This window comes from Dermacentor albipictus, unplaced genomic scaffold (genome assembly GCF_038994185.2).
Source record: "Dermacentor albipictus isolate Rhodes 1998 colony unplaced genomic scaffold, USDA_Dalb.pri_finalv2 scaffold_444, whole genome shotgun sequence".
Classification (NCBI taxonomy): domain Eukaryota; kingdom Metazoa; phylum Arthropoda; class Arachnida; order Ixodida; family Ixodidae; genus Dermacentor; species Dermacentor albipictus.
The window spans coordinates 17,501-30,263 of NW_027225998.1; the positions used below are offsets into that span (position 1 = coordinate 17,501).

General features: G+C 56.2%; 3 non-coding genes across 3 annotated transcripts; 2 read left to right on the forward strand and 1 right to left on the reverse strand.

Moving 5' to 3' along the window:
* Positions 1-2,936: 2,936 nt before the first annotated feature.
* LOC139053978 (U2 spliceosomal RNA) lies at positions 2,937-3,128 on the reverse strand. Its single transcript, XR_011510936.1, has one exon. It is a non-coding gene; the product is annotated as a U2 spliceosomal RNA (small nuclear RNA).
* A 5,357-nt stretch (positions 3,129-8,485) lies between these two features.
* Positions 8,486-10,300, forward strand: LOC139053974 (small subunit ribosomal RNA). Its single transcript, XR_011510932.1, has one exon. It is a non-coding gene; the product is annotated as a small subunit ribosomal RNA (ribosomal RNA).
* A 1,237-nt stretch (positions 10,301-11,537) lies between these two features.
* Positions 11,538-11,690, forward strand: LOC139053976 (5.8S ribosomal RNA). Its single transcript, XR_011510934.1, has one exon. It is a non-coding gene; the product is annotated as a 5.8S ribosomal RNA (ribosomal RNA).
* The last annotated feature ends 1,073 nt before the right edge of the window (positions 11,691-12,763 follow it).

A 12,763-nucleotide genomic window follows, 5' to 3' on the forward strand; every position in this document is an offset into this window, starting at 1 on the left:
TCCATCTGCCACCCGGAACATATTTAAAGAAGAGAGAAAGCAGCCGGGGCCTTGAGATTTCGAAAATGCCGCGCTCTGAAATTTTCACATCAGCCATTGGGAAGATAATTATTATCCGTCACAAACAAAAAAAAAAAACAGCTTTGAAATGAGCATTGATAGTGGCCACGTTTTTTCGGGGCATGTCTTGATGAAATAATTGCAGTTCAGTTCGTTGGTTCAATTGCATTTGTTGGCTCCTTGCAGCATGTCTAGATTTCATCTTTTTCAGTATTCCTAGTGTTCTCATTGTAGTATGAATAACCTGCAGATTTTTCGTTGTTGTTGTTATGCGTTATACAATGCTGAGCGATGTTTTTCCTTTCCTTGAAGCTAGCCATAGAAGTATAAAACTTTCTATAAACTCATTACAATAAGAATCCAGCATACGGTTCATCATCGGCTCGATAAACGTTCGGGAAGTGGCGACTTTTAATGCCGTGATCATGAAGCTTAACAGCAGAGCGTGTTCATCAGATATGCCAGGGGTGACGTAACGCAAGGCGTGAATCGAATCTAAGATTGAAATGGCGTTCTGAATTCTTTTGGTTCCAGATAGAACAAACAAAAATATATAAAAAAAGCATGTCATTGATTGTCATTCAAACCTCAAGAGCGCGTGGAGAAAGTGTTCCGGTTTACATTCGGCAAATCGAAATGAACGGCTAAAATTAACCTATCGTCTGGTTTCATGCGGGAGATCACGTGCGCACGCAAATTTCTTCGTACGGGAATTTTATGAAGTGAAGGCGGCTACAGATCATTTCCTTTGTCTAGTTCATGTTCGTAGGCGCAAATTGCAAACGTAATACTTGGAGGAACGTTTCCACTAATCTACAGGGGCTCTCTCATTTCTCCGATTGCTCGCAAACACATTGCATTGCTAGTCGTGACGTTTCACAGTGACGTTTCACCATGCCCGTCGAAGTTGATTACCAGTACCGCGCCAGCGTCGACCGGCCGGCGAAGCGACGAACTCAGCAGCGCATGCGCGAGGCCCTACAACACCCCAACCGAGCTACCCTGCTTATCGGAGAGAGCGAGTGCGCGTGAACGCGGGCTCGTCTGACGATCTGGATTAAAGAAAAAAAAAAAAGTGTGTCCGAGATATTGACAAAGACAAGTGGTCGCTGTCGCTCTGAGTCTTAGCGCGTTATAGAAAACGTGGGATGGCGGTGCTTCCTCGAGGGTCTAAAAGTACAATCTTCGAACTAGCGCTCCCGGCGGAACGTGGAGCTAGCATCCTTCTTCTTGGAACGGTTTGCAATGGACTGCTTGAATGTGCCGACCACGCGTCACGGGTCGCGTATAGAGCCAACGTTTGGCAAGAACGCGTCTAGCACAACCGATCGCGGTTGCGATAACCCATCGTTGGTAGCGAAAAAAAGAAAGAAAGAAAAAAAAAACACCTACCCGCAGCTTGTTAGCAGTAACCGTAAATGTGGTTCTAAATATAGGTTCGCTGGTCACTGAAACTTTCTCATAACGCACACCACTGTAGTCCAAAAAGAACAAAGCACGCACAATGGATATGATACAGCCGTCACCGCATGATTTCGCGTTTTCCTTATTGCATTACTTTCGTGGGCATGCGCGCTAGGGCCACGCAGGCCAGGAGGCAAGGGGAAAAATAAATAAGAAATGATACGCGATCCTCAGCATTGACTTGGCTGATGTGGCACTCGCATTTATGTTCTTTACCTTAGGCGAGCGCAACGCGCCAACTGAACTCCAATTTCCCATAACGGAAATTCGTATTTGGCCATTTGGTTGTATTTTTGGCTGATGTTCGCGTTTTTCGCCCGAGCATGCGCTTCACTGCGCCGCTCGTTGCCCCTTCAATGCGGCTTCACTGCCCTGCAGGCGTGTTCTGCGTCAAGCCGAACCACCAGGCAAAAAGCCTGGGCGCCGCCATCTTGTTGAGAGCGGCGCCGGGGACACAATCGCGCCTAGCTCATTGAGTTTTCCCCCAAAACTGAACGAAATAGCCTTATTTAAATGAGAAAGATGCCGCGAGTGCCGCAACGAAGGACCTTAAGGATTACCGAAGGGTAACTGAGGGCGACGCGACGAGCTTTGGAAAGAAGAATGATGGGTGTAGCGCTACGGGGGATAAGAATAGAGCAGATTCGGGGGGTGAGCGAACAAACGCGAGCTAATGACACCTTAGTTTAAACCAAGAAAAAGAAATGGGCGTGCGCAGGGCATGCAATGTGGGGGGAAGATCATCAATTAAGGGTTACCGACTGAATTCCAAGAGAAGGGAAGCGTAGCACGGGGTGGCGGAAATTTAGGAGGGCAGATTAGATTAGGAAGGGCGCAGGCACTAGACGGCGACCGTGACCGGGCTTACACGTGACCGGGGTGCTTGGAGAATAATGGGAGAGGTCTTTGCCCTGCAGTGGTCGTAGCCAGCAGGATGATGATGACGAAAAGGTAGCAACAGGTATTCATAACATACAGGTTGGAAAGCTGAGGCACCTCTGAACCCTTGAATATATTTCGCCACACTTGGCCATACGACAAGTTTGTTTTCGAGGCGCTCGGTCCCACTGCAGCGAAAATGTTGCCGGAAATCGGGCACTCCATTTTTGTTTCATAGGGAACCTTTCTTCCACTAGGGCAGCGGATTTTCGCAGGGCGAGCTTGCTGTCGTTTACGGATCAAAGCGATAGTGAACTCCAAAATGCAGTGTTGGCTTTGAGTGGGACTTACATTGATTGCAAAACCCACGGCTAATCACCCTTCCCCCCCCCCCCCCCCAAGTGGCTCATTACAGCAGACAATCGTTCAGAAACACCGGCATCGTTGCGTATAGTATGGGAATGGTGCGTGTCACGTGAGTGCTCGCTTCGAGCTTGTGTTCTTCATTTTGATTGAATGAAGTCTCACCTAAGTGAGCGGGGGCCGATCCCGGAGGTAGTGCAATACCGGGCCGACCTGCGGCGGAGGTGAAGCAGGCTTCAAGCACTCCGCCAACTTCCAAAAATAGGTTTAATATCGTGGGTCCATATAGAACCCGTATCAGATATTAAGCTGATAAGAACAGATACTACACTTTGATCTTAGCCAAAAGGCCGAGAAGCGATGTCTTTCACTTCACTCCATTGTACCACTGCCTTGTGGGTGCCCTGGCGACATTGGTAACCTCAGCAACAGCGTGGGCAATCTTATAAAACCCAGCCCGTCTAGAGACTCTATGCTCTCTATCTCGCGAATCAACTCGCGACGCCTCAGTCTTTCACTGTTAACGAAACGCCGTCGCGTAGAAACGAGACCCGAGCGCAAGCTTGTTCGCAAGGCAAAACCAACGAAGGCAACCTCGTAGAAAACGGAACAGGCGAGCGGAAAACACGCGCAAGGGGAATGCTTACTTCCGTCTGAATGCGACCGCTCAAGGCGGCTTTCTTTGAGGCCTTCGTTTCAAGCCCGTGCGCAAGTGTAATACACTACGCGCATTTCCCTCATTTCCTTTTATTTACCGCAAGGCCCACTGAAAGTTTTCATACGGCACAGGCCGGGACGGATTGCAACGTGTCGATTCGACCGCTAGAATTAGGTAGCGCGCCTCATGTACGAATGAAAGAGAATGAAAAAAAAAAATAAATAAATATAGAAAAGGCTGCGCACTCCTTCCAACCGGAAACATAGAGGGCAGGAAGATCGCCATGTGGAGCACAGGTGTTGTTAAAAAAGAAAGAAAGAAAGAAAGAAATAGCGCTACCCCATCATCTTTACCGTGTGCGTGTATACACACACACGCACACATATGCACGCGCACGCACGCGCGCGCGCGCACGCACACACACACACACACACACACACACACACACACACACATACGCACACATGCTAGCATAGCTTAAGCACAGCTGGAAAGCTCAGCCTTGCGCAAGAAAAAAGGACCACGCCCTTTCGCAAGCCCCTTTGAAACTTTTAAATGAGAAACATGTGTACAGCGAGGTCGTTCGAAACTGGCGCGAAAACGCATCCGCGCCATCTGTGTGCGGAACTAGGAAAACCTACGGCCTTCGCCATACAGAAAGAAAGGTAGATGGCGCGAGCTAACGCTCCGTTGCATACTAAGAACGAGAGCTAGTGAATAATGGCAGAAACGTCTTGGGAAGAGAGAAAAAAACAACAACAACAAAAAAAAAGAAAGACACGCAAGTTGTTGGCTCGCGCAAGCATTCTATTTTACAGCGAGTAAAGAGCATAGCAACTTCTCACAAGAGCAGCAAGAAAGACAAGAAGAACGTGAGAGAGGGGGAGAAACAGGCGCGTTTCTTTGGAATGCAGAGCATGCTGCACACACTATGAAGTGCCAAAGAGACGGGGAAAGCAGATGGCGCGATTGTGTATGTCCTCAAAGCTTGAAAACAATTTCTAAACTACAAGGTGTGCCGAAGTCCGCCTACTCTCATCAGGTTGCTCCCGCCTCCAATTGCATTTAAATTAAAATTACAGTCGCCTCAGAGGCAGAGAGAGAGAGAGAGAGAGAGAAAATGTGTACACTTGCTTCGCGCAGCTGCACCCGTTCAAATTTTACAGCAACAAGAGCACTCCCGCAGGCACAAAGTCCGCTGCCGCGTCCGCCGGGGCGGAATGCACTCGCTTCCGTAAATTGTCGTGCGGCAGACTGCTGCATCGTAGCACACCTGAAACCGCGCAGACGTCAGCGATCGCCGCGAGATCGCTGCGAGCGCTAAAGTCCGAAACCACGTCCGCCGGGGCGGCGGGAGCTCGATACCCCTTCACGAAACTTCTGCGTGTACACCGCCGCACGGCCACGGCGGAGTCGCTGGCATCCTGCGCGCAGTTGCATTGCGTCGCGCCGGGAATCGTTGAAGCCCCACGCAGACGTCGGCGTCGGCCCCGACCTGGCTGCGAGCGCTCGAAGAGACCAAGTCCGAAGCCACGTGAGCCGGGGCGGTGTGAGCGCGACTAAGTCCGAGACGACGTCAGCCGGGGCGGCGTGAGCGAGACCAAGTCCGAGACTACGTCAGCCGGGGCGGCGTGAGCGAGACCAAGTCCGAGACTACGTCAGCCGGGGCGTCGACTAAGTCCGAGACGACGTCAGCCGGGGCGTCGAGCACGCCGCGGTCGCTTTTCCCACTCTTACTCGAAAAATGGCGAAGGGGCCGCGCTAGCGTGCCTTGAATCGGTGAGCGGCGGTACCGCGGCGATCGCGAGAGCTCAAATCGGCCGTGCCAAGGCCAAATATTGGCGCTCGGCTCGGCGCAGTACGCCGCCTTGTCGCACGAGTACGGCCCCGTGGAGGTCTGGTCACTTATCGCTGCTCTTATAAGGGGCCGTACCGCCCTGGCCGACGTTGTACCGTAGTGCCGTTTTCGGCTTGCGCGTGTTCGTGGTGGTGTCCGCGCACCGCTCCGCACTCGAGAATCGTGCCCACGACGACGCGAGCGCTCGGAAGAGACGCAAGTCCGAAACCACGTGAGCCGGGGCGGTGTGAGCGCGACTAAGTCCGAGACGACGTCAGCCGGGGCGGCGTGAGCGAGACTAAGTCCGAGACTACGTCAGCCGGGGCGTCGACCAAGTCCGAGACGACGTCAGCCGGGGCGTCGAGCACGCCGCGCGCGCTTTTCCCACTCTTACTCGAAAAATGGCGAAGGGGCCGCGCTAGCGTGCCTTGAATCGGTGAGCGGCGGTACCGCGGCGATCGCGAGAGCTCAAATCGGCCGTGCCAAAGCCAAATATTGGCGCTCGGCTCGGCGCAGTACGCCGCCTTGTCGCACGAGTACGGCCCCGTGGAGGTCTGGTCACTTATCGCTGCTCTTATAAGGGGCCGTACCGCCCTGGCCGACGTTGTACCGTAGTGCCGTTTTCGGCTTGCGCGTGTTCGTGGTGGTGTCCGCGCACCGCTCCGCACTCGAGAATCGTGCCCACGACGACGCGAGCGCTCGGAAGAGACGAAAGTCCGAAACCACGTGAGCCGGGGCGGTGTGAGCGCGACTAAGTCCGAGACGACGTCAGCCGGGGCGGCGTGAGCGAGACTAAGTCCGAGACTACGTCAGCCGGGGCGTCGACCAAGTCCGAGACGACGTCAGCCGGGGCGTCGAGCACGCCGCGCGCGCTTTTCCCACTCTTACTCGAAAAATGGCGAAGGGGCCGCGCTAGCGTGCCTTGAATCGGTGAGCGGCGGTACCGCGGCGATCGCGAGAGCTCAAATCGGCCGTGCCAAAGCCAAATATTGGCGCTCGGCTCGGCGCAGTACGCCGCCTTGTCGCACGAGTACGGCCCCGTGGAGGTCTGGTCACTTATCGCTGCTCTTATAAGGGGCCGTACCGCCCTGGCCGACGTTGTACCGTAGTGCCGTTTTCGGCTTGCGCGTGTTCGTGGTGGTGTCCGCGCACCGCTCCGCACTCGAGAATCGTGCCCACGACGACGCGAGCGCTCGGAAGAGACGAAAGTCCGAAACCACGTGAGCCGGGGCGGTGTGAGCGCGACTAAGTCCGAGACGACGTCAGCCGGGGCGGCGTGAGCGAGACTAAGTCCGAGACTACGTCAGCCGGGGCGACGAGCACGCCGCGCGCGCTTTTCGCACTCTTACTCGAAAAATGGCGAAGGGGCCGCGCTAGCGTGCCTTGAATCGGTGAGCGGCGGTACCGCGGCGATCGCGAGAGCTCAAATCGGCCGTGCCAAGGCCAAATATTGGCGCTCGGCTCGGCGCAGTACGCCGCCTTGTCGCACGAGTACGGCCCCGTGGAGATCTGGTCACTTATCGCTGCTCATATAAGGGGGCCGTACCGCCCTGGCCGACGTTGTACCGTAGTGCCATTTTCGGCTTGCGCGTGTTCGTGGTGGTGTCCGCGCACCGCTCCGCACTCGAGAATCGTGCCCACGACGACGCGAGCGCTCGGAAGAGACGGAAGTCCGAAACCACGTGAGCCGGGGCGGTGTGAGCGCGACTAAGTCCGAGACGACGTCAGCCGGGGCGGCGTGAGCGAGACTAAGTCCGAGACTACGTCAGCCGGGGCGACGAGCACGCCGCGCGCGCTTTTCGCACTCTTACTCGAAAAATGGCGAAGGGGCCGCGCTAGCGTGCCTTGAATCGGTGAGCGGCGGTACCGCGGCGATCGCGAGAGCTCAAATCGGCCGTGCCAAGGCCAAATATTGGCGCTCGGCTCGGCGCAGTACGCCGCCTTGTCGCACGAGTACGGCCCCGTGGAGATCTGGTCACTTATCGCTGCTCATATAAGGGGGCCGTACCGCCCTGGCCGACGTTGTACCGTAGTGCCGTTTTCGGCTTGCGCGTGTTCGTGGTGGTGTCCGCGCACCGCTCCGCACTCGAGAATCGTGCCCACGACGACGCGAGCGCTCGGAAGAGACAGAAGTCCGAAACCACCTGAGCCGGGCCGCGGCGGGAGCTCGACGCCCGTCACGCAACTTTGGCGTACAAGCCACCGCACGGCCGCGACTGAGTCGTCGCCACCGTCCGGCTGGCTGCACTATAGCACGCCGGGAACCGGGAAAGAACCGCGCAGAGGTCGTCGTTTTGCCGCGGCGTTGGCGCGAGCGCGCGAAGAGACAAAGTCCGAAACGGCGTCAGCCGGGGTGTCGAGCACGCCGCCCGCGCCGGTCGCACTCGTGCTCGGAAACGGCGAAAGGGCCGCGCTAGCGTGCGGCCCCGTAGGGGCACAGAAAGGCGATTGTTCTGGAAACCGCGCTGTCCATAGGCGAGAGATTGCCGTTCGCGCATTCGGTCGACGCGCTGCGCTTTCACGACTTCGGCATTGCGCTGCCGACGTAAGCTTTCCATCTCGCTCGCGGCGCTGCGAGGCGGCACGATTTTCGCCAAACGCTCGTCGAAAGTGGCACGAGTACGGCCCCATGGAGATTTGGGAACTTATCGCTGCTATTATATGGGGGTCCCAGAGAGCAGTCGCCCCCAAAAGCGACCTGGGTGTTTGATATGCGGCGGGCTTCGTGCCCGTCAAGCGTGTCCCCGGTATCGCTCCCGTGGATCCCACAGCTGACGTCTGCAGCCTCATCCGCTTGATGCGTTAGGGGCTGGTTGTCGGACGACGCTTTCTCCACGATATCGAGTTGTGTTCCGCATCGTCCTCGGACGAGTCAAATGCGAAAGCGCCGAAGGCGCGGGCGTGACCCGTCGCCTGGCGGCTTTGCCGTCTCGGCTACGTTGCAAGTGTCGGTCGGTCCACCTGTGCTGCGGGCTCAAGAGAAACCGCAAGCCGTGATCGAGTCGACACAACCAGTCTATCGAGAATGTTGCGTGCTTCTTGCCGCGTGGCGATACCCGGCCCTTCGGGGAGGGCGCCGTAGCGAGCTCGAACGCCGTCGTCTCGGACTGTGCAAAGTGCTACTCTTTGCAAGAACGAAGCGTGCTGGGGCGCCTGAAGGTGGCCTCGGCATCGCAAAAACGGCGTCCGGCCTGCTTGACAGGCGGGACGCGCAGTTGAACGATTACCTGGTTGATCCTGCCAGTAATCATATGCTTGTCTCAAAGATTAAGCCATGCATGTCTAAGTACATGCCGAAATAAGGCGAAACCGCGAATGGCTCATTAAATCAGTTATGGTTCCTTAGATCGTTTCTTCCTACTTGGATAACTGTGGCAATTCTAGAGCTAATACATGCAGTGAGCCTGAAGCCCTTTGGGCGACGGGTGCTTTTATTAGACCAAGATCGATCGGGTTTCGGCCCGTATTGTGTGGTGACTCTGGATAACTTTGTGCTGATCGCATGGCCACGAGCCGGCGACGTTTCTTTCAAGTGTCTGCCTTATCAACTTTCGATGGTAGGTTACTTGCTTACCATGGTTGTTACGGGTAACGGAGAATCAGGGTTCGATTCCGGAGAGGGAGCCTGAGAAACGGCTACCACATCCAAGGAAGGCAGCAGGCGCGCAAATTACCCACTCCCGGCACGGGGAGGTAGTGACGAAAAATAACAATACGGGACTCTTTTGAGGCCCCGTAATTGAAATGAGTACACTCTAAATCCTTTAACGAGGATCAATTGGAGGGCAAGTCTGGTGCCAGCAGCCGCGGTAATTCCAGCTCCAATAGCGTATACTAAAGCTGCTGCGGTTAAAAAGCTCGTAGTTGGATCTCAGTTCCAGACGAGTAGTGCATCTACCCGATGCGACGGCTCGGACTGAACATCATGCCGGTCCTTTCTTGGTGCACTTCATTGTGTGCCTCGAGAAGGCCGGTGCTTTTACTTTGAAAAAATTAGAGTGCTCAACGCAGGCGAGTCGCCTGAATAAACTTGCATGGAATAATAGAACAAGACCTCGTTTCTGTTCTGTTGGTTTTTGGAATACGAGGTAATGATTAAGAGGGACAGACGGGGGCATTCGTATTGCGGCGCTAGAGGTGAAATTCTTGGACCGTCGCAAGACGAACTACTGCGAAAGCATTTGCCAAGAATGTTTTCTTTGATCAAGAACGAAAGTCAGAGGTTCGAAGGCGATCAGATACCGCCCTAGTTCTGACCATAAACGATGCCAACCAGCGATCCGCCTGAGTTACTCAAATGACTCGGCGGGCAGCTTCCGGGAAACCAAAGTGTTTGGGTTCCGGGGGAAGTATGGTTGCAAAGCTGAAACTTAAAGGAATTGACGGAAGGGCACCACCAGGAGTGGAGCCTGCGGCTTAATTTGACTCAACACGGGAAAACTTACCCGGCCCGGACACTGGGAGGATTGACAGATTGAGAGCTCTTTCTTGATTCGGTGGATGGTGGTGCATGGCCGTTCTTAGTTGGTGGAGCGATTTGTCTGGTTAATTCCGATAACGAACGAGACTCTAGCCTATTAAATAGGTGCGGGGTTCCCAGCACCTTACAACCTTCTTAGAGGGACAAGCGGCTCCTAGCCGCACGAAACAGAGCAATAACAGGTCTGTGATGCCCTTAGATGTCCGGGGCCGCACGCGCGCTACACTGAAGGAAGCAGCGTGTCTTTATCCCTGTCTGAAAAGACTGGGTAACCCGTGGAACTTCTTTCGTGATTGGGATAGGGGCTTGCAATTGTTCCCCTTGAACGAGGAATTCCCAGTAAGCGCGAGTCATAAGCTCGCGTTGATTACGTCCCTGCCCTTTGTACACACCGCCCGTCGCTACTACCGATTGAATGATTTAGTGAGGTCTTCGGACCGATGTCCGGCGCGGCCTTTCGGTTGCGCCGGTCTGTTGGAAAGATGACCAAACTTGATCATTTAGAGGAAGTAAAAGTCGTAACAAGGTTTCCGTAGGTGAACCTGCGGAAGGATCATTACCGGATTGTTCGAGGGTGACGAGCGCCATTGTTTCTACCCCGTGTGGGTGAAGCAGCTCGCTGCGCCCGACGCTTTCCGCCGCTGGCCCCGCTTGGACGCGGGGACGGCTATACCCGAACATGCCGGGGATTGCCCGAATTTCGAAGGGCGCCCCGTGCCAAATTTGTTGCGCCCAGTGGACGCCGGCTGCAACCTTGGACGGTTGGCTTGGCCGCGCCCGCGGGTAGAAACGGCGTAACGCACACTGTTGGGTGGGCTTTCTGAAGTCCGCCTCGGCACTCTTGCGCGGAATGGGAGTAAGACGACCCGACCTGCTGCTCTTGCCCAGTACGAGGGGAACGGCGAAGCGTGCGGTCGGTCAAGGAACTGACGGTCGAGAGCTAATGCCGCTGCCGCTTAGTACACACGGAACCGTGGTGCGAGCGCTCTCCCGTCCTCCGCGGCAAACGCTGCCGAGTCTGAAAAGGCTGGCGGCTGCCGGTCGCTTCCTGCGGCGAGTGTGGAGTAACGACCCGACTTTGTTGCTGCCCAAGTACTAAAGGAACGGTGCGGCGCTCGGTCGGTCATGGAACCGGCGGTATTGAGGGTGCGGCTGCCAAGTACGGAAGGAACCGTGGCCTAAAGCACTCTCCCGTCCTCCGCGGCAAATTCCACCGCGCCCGAAAGGGCCGGAGGCTGCCGGTCGGCTCCCGCTCGTGACGCGCGAGGTGTCGAGTTCGCGGTTCAATGCGACGACGTCTGCAGGCTATTTGCCCGCCGCCGAGGGAAAGGCGGCGTTGCTGCGAAGTACCGAAGGAAACGCGGCTTTGCTACGTCGGAAGCGTTCTGCGGTTTGCGGACTTGTGCGCTTTGGGAAGGCGCCGCACGTCGAAAGAGGAAGTACGGACAGACGAGGGACTGTAATCCCGTATTCGAACGCACTTGCGGCCAGGCCCTTGCTGGCTTCGTCTTCCGCCTCAAGTAGACTTGTTGTGGCTCCGGCGCAGAGAGCCGTCCCTGGCACTGGCCGAGTGGCTTTGGAGAGCTGCGCGAGTACGCGCGCGCCAAGCTCTTGTCTTTCGTCTCGAGTAGGCTGTTGGATCAGCAGCGGTCATGCGGAAACGCGTGACCGCCGAACGAAAGAGCGAAACAGGAGTAGCGCACGCCGAAAGGCGCTCTTCGAAACCACACACAGGGAGACGCCACGTGCCTGAAACACTGGTTGTACTGTACTGAATTGAACAAACTATTTTTCACGACTCTAAGCGGTGGATCACTCGGTTCTCGGGTCGATGAAGAACGCAGCCAGCTGCGAGACTTGGTGTGAATTGCAGGACACACTGAGCACTGATTCTTTGAACGCACATTGCGGCCTTGGGTCTTCCCTTGGCTTCGTCTGTCTGAGGGTCGGATCACATATCAAGAGAGCCTTCGGCGCACAGGGAACGTGCGTCCGTCGACTCGTTTTGACCGCGTCGGCATCATGGACAGTACGTTGAGCGCTGAAGCCACGCGCCAGCAACCTCACGAGAAGGAGACGGTGGCGAGCCGTCGTGCCAAATCTTCGAAGAGACGGAAACGAGGCATTACTACTGCAGCGTGACGAGTGCGCGCCTCTGGCAAGACCGCCGCAGGATGGAGTCGGATACCTGCAGGGAAAGAGCGGTCCAAGCTCGAGGCGCGAACGTCTGTTGCCTTGTAGCGCGCACCTTTGCGAGAGAGTCGGAAGCGATCGCAATTTGCGTTGTTTGCCTTCGGAGTACGTCGAGCTCCAGAGCTGGTCGCTCGCTCACGTCACCGCAGCTGTGTGGGCGCCCTTCCGGGCTTCGTCGCACGAATGGGAATCGGCAGATTCGTGCGAGGAGCGGGGAGGAGAAGGGTGGCCCCCGAAAGCGGTTCGACGCGAGAGCGCCGTCTGCGAGCGAGAAGAGCACGGCACGGCGGAGAATTGCCGCGAGACGGAAAATGTCTCCCTCGAGAGCGTTGGCCGAGCTGAAGCGTTCCGTCGTAGTCCGCCGTCGGTCCAAGTGCTTCGCAGTCTCTGTCCCCTTAAGACTGGGCCACTCCAGTTGGGGCAGGGGCGACGCTACACGAGACGATGCCTCCCGCCAGGTTTTAGTCGCCCCTGCGGTGCCCGCTGAAGCGGCGCGCTGCTAAGGCGATCTTTGCCTCGGTGGTGTTTTGGGCTTCAGACACGGTCGCTTACCACGCAACTGCTCGTGCGCCGCACGCGTGCAGGCGGTTCACCGCCTGCCAGCCTCGTCTATAAGTAGCTCCGTGTTGGGCGAAGGACGTGGTAGGGCGTCGCACTCGGTTGGCGCTGGGTTTTCGAACGTGTCGAGTCCGTTTCGGCATGTACCGCTCGTATGACGCACGCGCGCAGGCGTTGTGCCGCCTGCCAGCCTCGTCCGTAAGGACGTGGCAGGGCGTCGTACTCGGTCGTGCTGGAATGGGCGAAAGCGATGTATCCGTTGTCGACCTCA